The sequence below is a fragment of the Hibiscus syriacus genome, unplaced genomic scaffold, assembly GCF_006381635.1.
Source record: "Hibiscus syriacus cultivar Baekdansim isolate YM2019G1 unplaced genomic scaffold, ASM638163v2 tig00110387_pilon, whole genome shotgun sequence".
Lineage (NCBI taxonomy): Eukaryota > Viridiplantae > Streptophyta > Magnoliopsida > Malvales > Malvaceae > Hibiscus > Hibiscus syriacus.
In genome coordinates this window covers 11304-20570 of record NW_024062717.1, presented here as the reverse complement: position 1 = coordinate 20570, position 9267 = coordinate 11304, and the positions used below count along the sequence as shown (strand labels likewise).

The 9267-nt window shown below is 34.8% G+C and overlaps 1 pseudogene; it reads right to left on the bottom strand.

Annotated features, from left to right (window-relative positions):
* Positions 1-3717: 3717 nt before the first annotated feature.
* Positions 3718-7439, bottom strand: LOC120122343 (annotated as a pseudogene).
* Between the last annotated feature and the right edge of the window lie 1828 nt (positions 7440-9267).

The window sequence follows — 9267 nt, the reverse complement described above, 5'->3', positions numbered from 1 at the left end:
AATTGGTTATAGAGGAAACTCGAAAGCCATGACTTTATGAATATATTATATTCAAACCCTGACATTGATTGGGTACTTGGCAATTCGGTGTTTTCTCCACTGTGGTTTTCAAGTCAAAGACTTTGTGACGACATGAATCCTTCATCTAGTCGAACAAAGGCAATTAAAAGATATATGTAAAGTTGAATTCAGCTAGTCAAACAATGGCAAATTAAATTAAATTTACTAAATAAGGAGTTTCGGTGAATATGACTAAGGGAGTTGAGGAACACTTGTTATAGTCGAATTCTCATAATCACTCAGAAATCTCCTTTTTAAATCGATATTTTTGCTCTCCCTTAGCTAGGTGAGTCTACGAAGCTTGAACAAATGGAAGATTTCAGAGAACTGAAACAAAAGTGTTCTAAAGAGTCTAGCAATTGAATATGCTAGTTGCGACATTTTGTTCACATTCGATCAAAATGTCAAACCAAGAAAGAGGGGCATGTTATGATTTTCAAAGTGATCGAATTGATGAGACAAACCTTAGAATTTAGGTAGCCAACCTCTAAATCAACATTTTCGATCTTGATGTTTGTCAAAGATTTGCAACTATCAAAGATTAAAAGAGCAATTGATTATTTTGATATCCAATGAACTCATGTTTTATGATTTGTCCCAATTGTGAAACTTAGAAGGAGGCAACATTTTCAAAATTCCTTTTGATATGTTTCAAAATTTTGAAAATTCAAAGGAAGAAAAGCATCTTCAAACAAGATAAGTTCTCTAGAAGTATCTTGGAATTCAACATATATCTTTCTAAAGCTCAATATCGAAGCTGGGGAAAAGGAAACCAAATTTTTGGGCAAAATTTTGATGGGGCAAGGAAAAAAATTGTCTTAGGTCAAGGCTTATGCACCCTACTTGAGAAATTTGAAGGGCATCGTCCAAATCAAGACTAAAAACGACATTTTGTACATCGGATTTAAGCATGTTGAAGAATCCAAGATCAAGAATAAAAAATTCAAGATTCCAGAATCAAGAGTCATCAATATTGACAACCAGAGATTGAGATTTCTCTCCAAATCCTAAAATAACATATTTCGCATATACATTTTAGGTACACATAAGAGCATTGCATCCATAGCATCGCATATGTGTATAACTTTGCAGATTCATGCTAGAGTCAATTTCAACTTCTCAGCGAAGGATATTAGACTCGAAGTAATGCAACTTACACAAGATTGGATTTCAACTTCACAACGAAGGATATCCAACTCAAAGATGATTTGGTGAAGCATTACTTGGATTTCAACTTCACAACGAAGGATATCCAACTCAAAGACGATTTAGTAAAGTATTACTTGGATTTCAACTTCACAACGAATGATATCCAACTCAAAGCCAATTTGATGAAAATTATACAAGATTGGATTTCAACTTCACAACGAAGGATATCCAACTGAAAGCTCAACTTCACGATGAATGAGCCACCCACGATTTCAACTTCATGAAGAAGGATATTGTGCCCAATGGATCGACTTAGTGTCACAACAAACATTGTCATCCTCGACCATATTTCCTCATTACGTAAGAGTCGTGTCAACCTTAGATAACCAGCCGTCCTCATCACGTAGGAACCGTGTTATCATCTTTAAAGATGGCCTGTTGTCCTTATCACGTTGGAACCGTGTCATCCACCGACCAGATCTCCTCATCACGTAGAAGCTGTTTCAACCTTTGATAACCAGTTGTCCTTATCACGTAGGAACTGTGTTATTATCCCTAAAGATGGTCTGTCGTCCTCATCATGTAGAACCGTGTCATCCCTCAACCAATCTCCTCATCACGTAGGAGCCGTGTCATCCTTTAGATAACCAGTCGTCCTCATCACGTAGGAACCGTGTTATCATCCTTAGACGACCCGAACTCTTCATCACATATAAAAGTGTCATCTCCAATTCAAACATATCAAGTCTTCAAAATAAAAAATGGGACAAAAACTGGTTGTCTTTTTCGTCTTTGTCCTATTCTTGTTAACATAAGAATGTACAAAGAGGGACAGTTGTAGAAACTTATTTTTGTCTGGATTTAAAAAATATTATTATTATTATTATTATTAATTATTACCTACCCTGCCCACTGTTCACCACAACCCACTATCATAACCTAATCCAACCCACCATATTAGCTTACCCAATACCAATCACAAAAAAACCCACATTCAACCATAAATGAGGGAGACATTCGGTGAGCCTGGGGGAAACATATGAAAAAACAGAGTGGTGGAGGCAGTGCAGGAAGTTGACAAACTCGATGTTAACGCCTTGCTTCGCTATGTCCAAACTCATGTCCCGGGTTTCCACTCTCCCCTTTAAAATTCAATCTCTCTCATTTCGGACATGGACAATCGAATCCCACGTATTTGATGGAAGTTGAAGATAGAAGTGGAACTGTTAAATGCTACATTTTGAGGAAGAAACCTCCCGGGAAGCTGCTTCAATCTGCTCATGCCGTTGAGCGAGAATTTCAGTTATTGGAAGGTCGGATTTTTGTATACCCAAGTCTATCGGATGTACCCACCTGTAACTGGCAACCCAAACCCAAAAGAAACAAGGAGCGTGGTTAAAGAACCCAAAGAGCGATCGAGAAAAGCAAAAAACTGGGAACTATGGATTTTACCTTTCAACGACGGTTTGGTAGCCGAAAGCTTCGTTCATCGATCCAAACGGTCATACAGCAGGATACGACGCAAGGATCGACATACTCCAACTAAAGCTTGATCCAACAGTTCAATCTCACGTAATCGAAGGTAAAAGGGCGAAGATTTTCATTTTTCCCTCGTGTTGAAGTTCGAAAGGTATACGGTTGTTGTGCAAATATTGGGGTTAAAACCCCTTTAAATATATTATAAATGAAACCCATGAGCTAATAACCCATCTGTTTGTCTGTAAGTTGACGTGTTTTGGATTTTCTAAGGGTTAATTCATGATTTAGTCATGTCATCTTTCGACATCAATCATTTTGGTCCTTTTTATTTATTTATTTATTTTTTATCGTTTGTTGTGTTTGATTTTTATTTTAATCCTTACTACATTTTGTTTCTCCTAATTAATGTACTTCATGTTTATTTTATTTTTTAATCAATTTTATTTCATTGTTTATTTAAATATTTAATTTATGCTAATATTTTCTATTTTCAGGTTGTCTACCATAGTAATTTTGTTTATTTTATGTTTTCTTATTCCATCTATTTTGTTCTCATTTATTCCAATCATTTTATTTTATTATTTAGATTTTTGAATATTTAATATTTAATCTATTTATTTTATTTTATTCAGGTTCCCTATAATACACTGTTTATTTCTAATTTTGTATTTTTTGTATTTTTCTTTCTTAACTCTAATTTTATTTTTTAGAGAACCCAATTAAATTTCAAACGATTTATCAAAGGTAAATAATTCATATCGTATTTAAATTATTATATAAAATTCTACTTATCGTGATTAAGGCAACCAAAAATTAAAATGGTACCGAAAGAGCAATTCAATAGTGCTAATCTTTCATTTACTGTAACCGATTTACGAACTCGACATATTTTTGGTAAAACGCGGATTAGGTAAGATGGTGTCTGATCAGCCTAAATATTTTTTTAAATAATCGATGACGACTTTAACCAAGTTATTTAAGTCGAAGCCTAATTTCGGACTCATCCGAAAGACGGCTGCGACACATACCATATGCATGGAGGGCCCTATATCTGTGCAATAAGGATTTCGTTCCATGTGTCGGGTACACCAGGTAAGCACCAATGCAAGCAATCACTGGTACGCTGAGTTGGCATAATACCATAACCAGACGTGAGCTTCATCTCTGAGTTCGGAAATTGCAGTTACATCCAAAATCTTTACCTTCGTACCCCTACTAGCACTCTCGATAACGTTACCGTTAGATTCATCTTGCAAGACCTCGCTACCTCTACTTAAAGGAACCGTCACGATAGTGCCTTGGAGAGATTGTTCTAAAGAAAACTTTCAGTCGAGGGTGTGATGTAAGTTGTGTATCTAGCCACCTGACAAAACTGTGCACCGTAAAATTCTTGGCATTCCTGATATCTTCAAATTCTTTATTCTCATTGGGCTTCCCGTTAACATGCATCACCCAACGGTTTAGTTCAAGCTTCCCACTATTCCAGTGGTGACCTGTATTGAGAACTAATATATCGAAACGGTGAAGGCATCGTCTTAGGAAAGCTGGTGGACGGTCCAAATGCATGACAATATCGGAGTTTTTGTCTATGCTGTTAACAGGCACTAGGTCCGAGAGGCTAGCTGACCAGTAATATAAGATGGTGGTATTTGTACTTGGAAAACGATAAACCCATCCATCAGGACGTTTGGCTCCACGAGGTTTGACAAGTCCATATTCCCTTGCAGCATCTTCAACCTCAGGCATCTCTTCCCCACCTGAGACCATACACATCATGGATTGGAACTGCTGCCTGCCTAATGAGTCTCCTACAAAGGCAATTGTTTTATTCCGCATTCTGAAGAATACAACCACGGTTAGAATAGAAAAGGAATGCCTACTAAGAGAACTTAAAAAAAATTCAACTCTGAAATTTCAAATAACTCCAAAAATAATTCAAGACAGTAGCAAAAGAAAAGGCATCACAAAATGAGGAATTTCCAGCTGACAGTGTTAACGATGCGAATCTTTATTGATCTTCGTGTTTCAAAACATCTTGAACTTGGTCAGTAGTGAATAGTGAGATGCGTTTAGTACCAAATAGGAAATGGATAGCAAGATGAGAGAAGAGCATTGTGTTTTGGGAGGAAACATTCGAGTATAAAAGGAAAACGGTGGAGGGTGCCTACAGTCCCAATATCAGTAAAGGTATATCAAAAGAATCTCCTTTTTTGTTTGACAAGCTCTTTAAGAGAGATATGTTGTGAAAGGGCATAGGAAGAAGCAATAACAAGAACCCATACACAAGACATACCTTCTCAAGAATGAAAACCGGTTAAACTCTTTCATTTTACAATTCTTAGGCTGCCATCGGTATCCCTTAAAAGAGAAGTCTGTCCGTTGGGTTAGTCTGCAAGCCCACATTCCTGATAACCACTGTTTACATCCAGACCCAGAATACAATGGCCGCCTTCTGTCAGCAACCCATCTATCGTTCGCATAGTTGCAATCTGAGTGACTAAAAAGTAGAAATACATGGTGATAAATCATACAGGTGCCTTTCTAAAATCCAAGTTCTTAGACATGGGAAAGCTAGAAGATTTTCTCGCTCAATCAAAAAGTACAAAAACTTTTATGTAACTCCATCCCTCGACAAGTTTTTGACAGTTGATGGATCTCAGAAGTAATGTTAGGAATATAACTTCCCTACTCTTTATCAGTCTTTTCATATTTGCAACAGGTTCGTTTTACTCTAATGAAACCATACCCCTTATAAGAACCTTTAATGCGCACATGTTTAACACTACTCAGTAGCTGTGATCCACAATTGTAGCAGGTAAGCAGATTTAGATCAAATATCTGTAAAATTTCAGGAAATCATGCATGAATTGAAAGCTGAATCTTTTAAATCCACTCACACATACTACACAAATCAACTCTCATCCTAACAACGACTCAACAACACTAGCCTTTGACAAATAAGTAATTAATTATTTGCACTCTGTATTAAAGTGGTCAAGTGGGAGAAAGAGGAAACAAAAAGCATCAATAAACAGTAGAAAGTAGATACCCCAATAAGCTAATTAACTCTCATGAATTGAATACTTTTCTGCGCCTTAATCATCGAAAACCCATATTTCCAATGATCACCATTTGATTTTGGGATTCAACCATTTTAATAAAGGCTTTCAGTAAAGCAATTTTCTTAATCTAAGCTAAAGCACAACAATCACCTAATGCATGTAAAAATATTTCACTCAGCCTGCCTCAGCTTCCAACCAAACACTTTCTATTCCCATGTCATCTGTTGATGTTAAAATTTAGGCTGGCGAAGTTCTTAAAACAAGAAGTCTAGTGGGAAGAATATGTTGACTTTTCGCAATGAAAGTTGGAATATTTACTTAAAATGAAATGTTTATTTCGTACTCAACCTGCATTTTGGGTGGATAACTCCTCTTCATCACTCTCTTCAATATCAGAAGTGAATGCGGTTACAGATTCTTTTGATGAAGGACTACGATGTTCTCCTGTCATTGGCGCTTCTTTTTTCATAATTGGCTTATTGACATCCTTTGTATGCCCTCTAGAGCTCCTGGAAATAGTTGGTGCATTCACAAGAACGTCTAAGTGCAACAAGAAAATTAAAGAGTCAATGATTTAAAACTAAATTTAAAAAATGTTGTTCAATTCGAATATTCCATACATTAATATCTAGTAAACTGTGGTCCATGTACCAATCAAATTTAATCCATCAGCATAAGTGTGGCGTTTTGCTAGCTGCTCTTACAACCTTTATCCAAAAGGCAACTAACAAAGCATACCCTTAAATCATTTATTCATCCCAGTTGAAACATACTTCATAACTACCACCAAAATAGGATCAACACCATCTTAAAAAATTTCTATTAGCATTCGGTTTGATTTTTCCCATTAAAAGATAAAGGAAATGCAGAAGAATCAAGCAGCAAATACTATCATGACTCTGCTACGTTGCACTCGTATTCATAGAGATGACTAAGTGACTGCTACCCAAAACTATGATGTTGTCCAAGCATAGCAATCTTTTCTTCTGATCCATATTCTCTTTAGCTTCTTCAAAAAAGCATATAAACAAGGACTCTCAAGAATAACAATTGCCACAATGATATGCTACACAAAAATACGAAAGCTCAATCGAATATTTACAACAGAATATAAACATCCATCATATAATTTTTCACCTTGCCAACTCTTTGCTTTGGACATTCTCTTGTGCCTTTGCATTTTCAATTCCATATCAAAGGGCAGTTCCAAATTACATTTACAGGCACAGAAATTTCATCCTCATCCACCCATTTAGTTAAATCCAAATCATACATGTTTAAACCGCCTAATGAGTTACAAACTTAAATGTTCCATTTTTATTCTCAAACAGTGACCAAAAAAGGTTAAATTTACACTGTTTTAATGTTCATACCAGCTATACAACTAAACCATTCTCCATGGAAAAGATTCAGATTTACAAGGAAAAATCAAAGCACGAAGATATGCAAATTGCCATAGGTTGAGTGGGGGGAAACAAACCCGAAGAAGGGTGTCTAAAACTTTGTTGGGCCAAGAAAAAGGTAGTAAGAAAAAGGATTATTCTGCCATGGCCAAAGCATTATGATTACAAAACCCAGAGTAAGCAAAGCAACAGAAACATGGATTCCTTTCAGCATAGTCAATTTGCACCCTTTCATCATTCCTTAAACCCTTCTTCTCCAACACCTTGAAATATGTACTGGTATAATTTCAACTTGAAAAATCTACAAACAATTCAAGTACTATTTTTAATGGAATTTATAAGAAGCTGAATTAGAATTGAAGCCTCCTCAGCTGAATATTTAGCGTTTTATCCTTCAATGGATATGCTGATATTGACCGCGCATTTGGGTTTTGAAACTGAGCGATTGCCCACCCTTTCAGATCCGATTAAGGAAACAAATTTGTTAATGGATTGTTTGTGCTGCGTCAGTATTTCATTAATGTAGTACCGGCGCGAATAATCAAATTGTAATAAATTGAAAACGTTAGTGATAATTTATCTATTTTGAAACTTTAATGAAAAAATGAAATTATATTCAAACATTAATGATTATTTATGTAGTCTTCAAATATATATAAGGATATTATATTTTTAGGATTATAAATTATAATATTTTTTTATTTATTAAGGATGAATTTTTGGAAAAAGAGAATATTGTTATCTTAGAAGTTATGAGTTCAAATAACTATCTTTGTCAGATACATATATTATCAATAGATTAAAAAAATTCTAAATATATACTACATTATAATCATCTTAGACTATTAAAAAAAAAAGAAAAATTACTTCACATGTTCTGAATTCTTTTTCAAATTGAGATACAAATTCATCATTCAACATTACTCTCACTCTTATTTTTATTATTAAAGATTAAATGTTACTAGTTTAATCATTCAATTTTTGAATTACTCATATTTTAGTCACTCGATCGTTAAATTATTGATGGTGTTATTATAAGATAGATGACACCAAAACAACATCATTTTAAGAAAGTCAAAATAACACAAAATAAAGTAGTTTTGATTTCTTATAAAAAAACTGTCTTTTTTTCTTTCTTTTAATTTTTTAATTTCAGTTTTTCTCAAATTCCCTAGATTTTGACCATTGCTCGTTGTGACTGGCTATGGTCGATCATTGTCAACAATGGTCAATGAATCTTAATTTTTTTTACTAAATTCATTTTTTTCTCTTAAGCATGAATATGGTATTCATTTAATCGAAAAATACTCTTAATTCCATAAATATAACGTTGAGTGTTTTACTTTCTTGTTCTTCAATCTTCATCGTTTGTCGTTGGATGAAGCACAAATAGAGATATGTTGATTCTTGCCTCGAGATTGACCTCTACACTATTAGAATCTTCAGATGAAGGCTCGAATTTCCAAATATCCTTCATGTAGTTTGGATTTTGGTTTCATTTGATCTTCGTAGTCTAGATACCTGCCCCCAATACGTCGACTCTTTTACCAGAGCATTTCTTCAACCTTTTTCATAGTCTCACTTAATTGTTCAGCTCCCTTAGATTTTAAAACACAACTTTTAACTAAAGTTAGAAACTTCAATCGATTCAAGCTCTAACTAAATTATCGTTCTTCATTTTACGTTGGCATTGATTGACCAAAACCACCAGATCAATTTCTTTAACTCTAACTTCAAATATTTAATAATGCATCTAAACTTAATTATCTCAGCAATCATAGTCAAGTGAGATGAAGTACTTCCTTTATGATTACTCTGTCTGTGGTTAAGTTATGATATAGAAAGGCATTTTATAAAGGTCTCATTTTCTGAAACCTATAACCATTCTTTCCTATTTGACAAGCATCTTCATCATTTAGCCTACTTTCTCTCCCTTCATTCTCAATTCATCAACTAGCCTATATGATATGCAATAACTCACAAATTCTAATCCTCTAATGGGTTTGATGTTAACCCATCAGCCGTAGTCTAGTACCATGTGAGCCCAACAAGCCTATATGATTTGCTATAACTTAGACCTAACCCATTTAACCGGTTAAACCTGACCCGAAGTT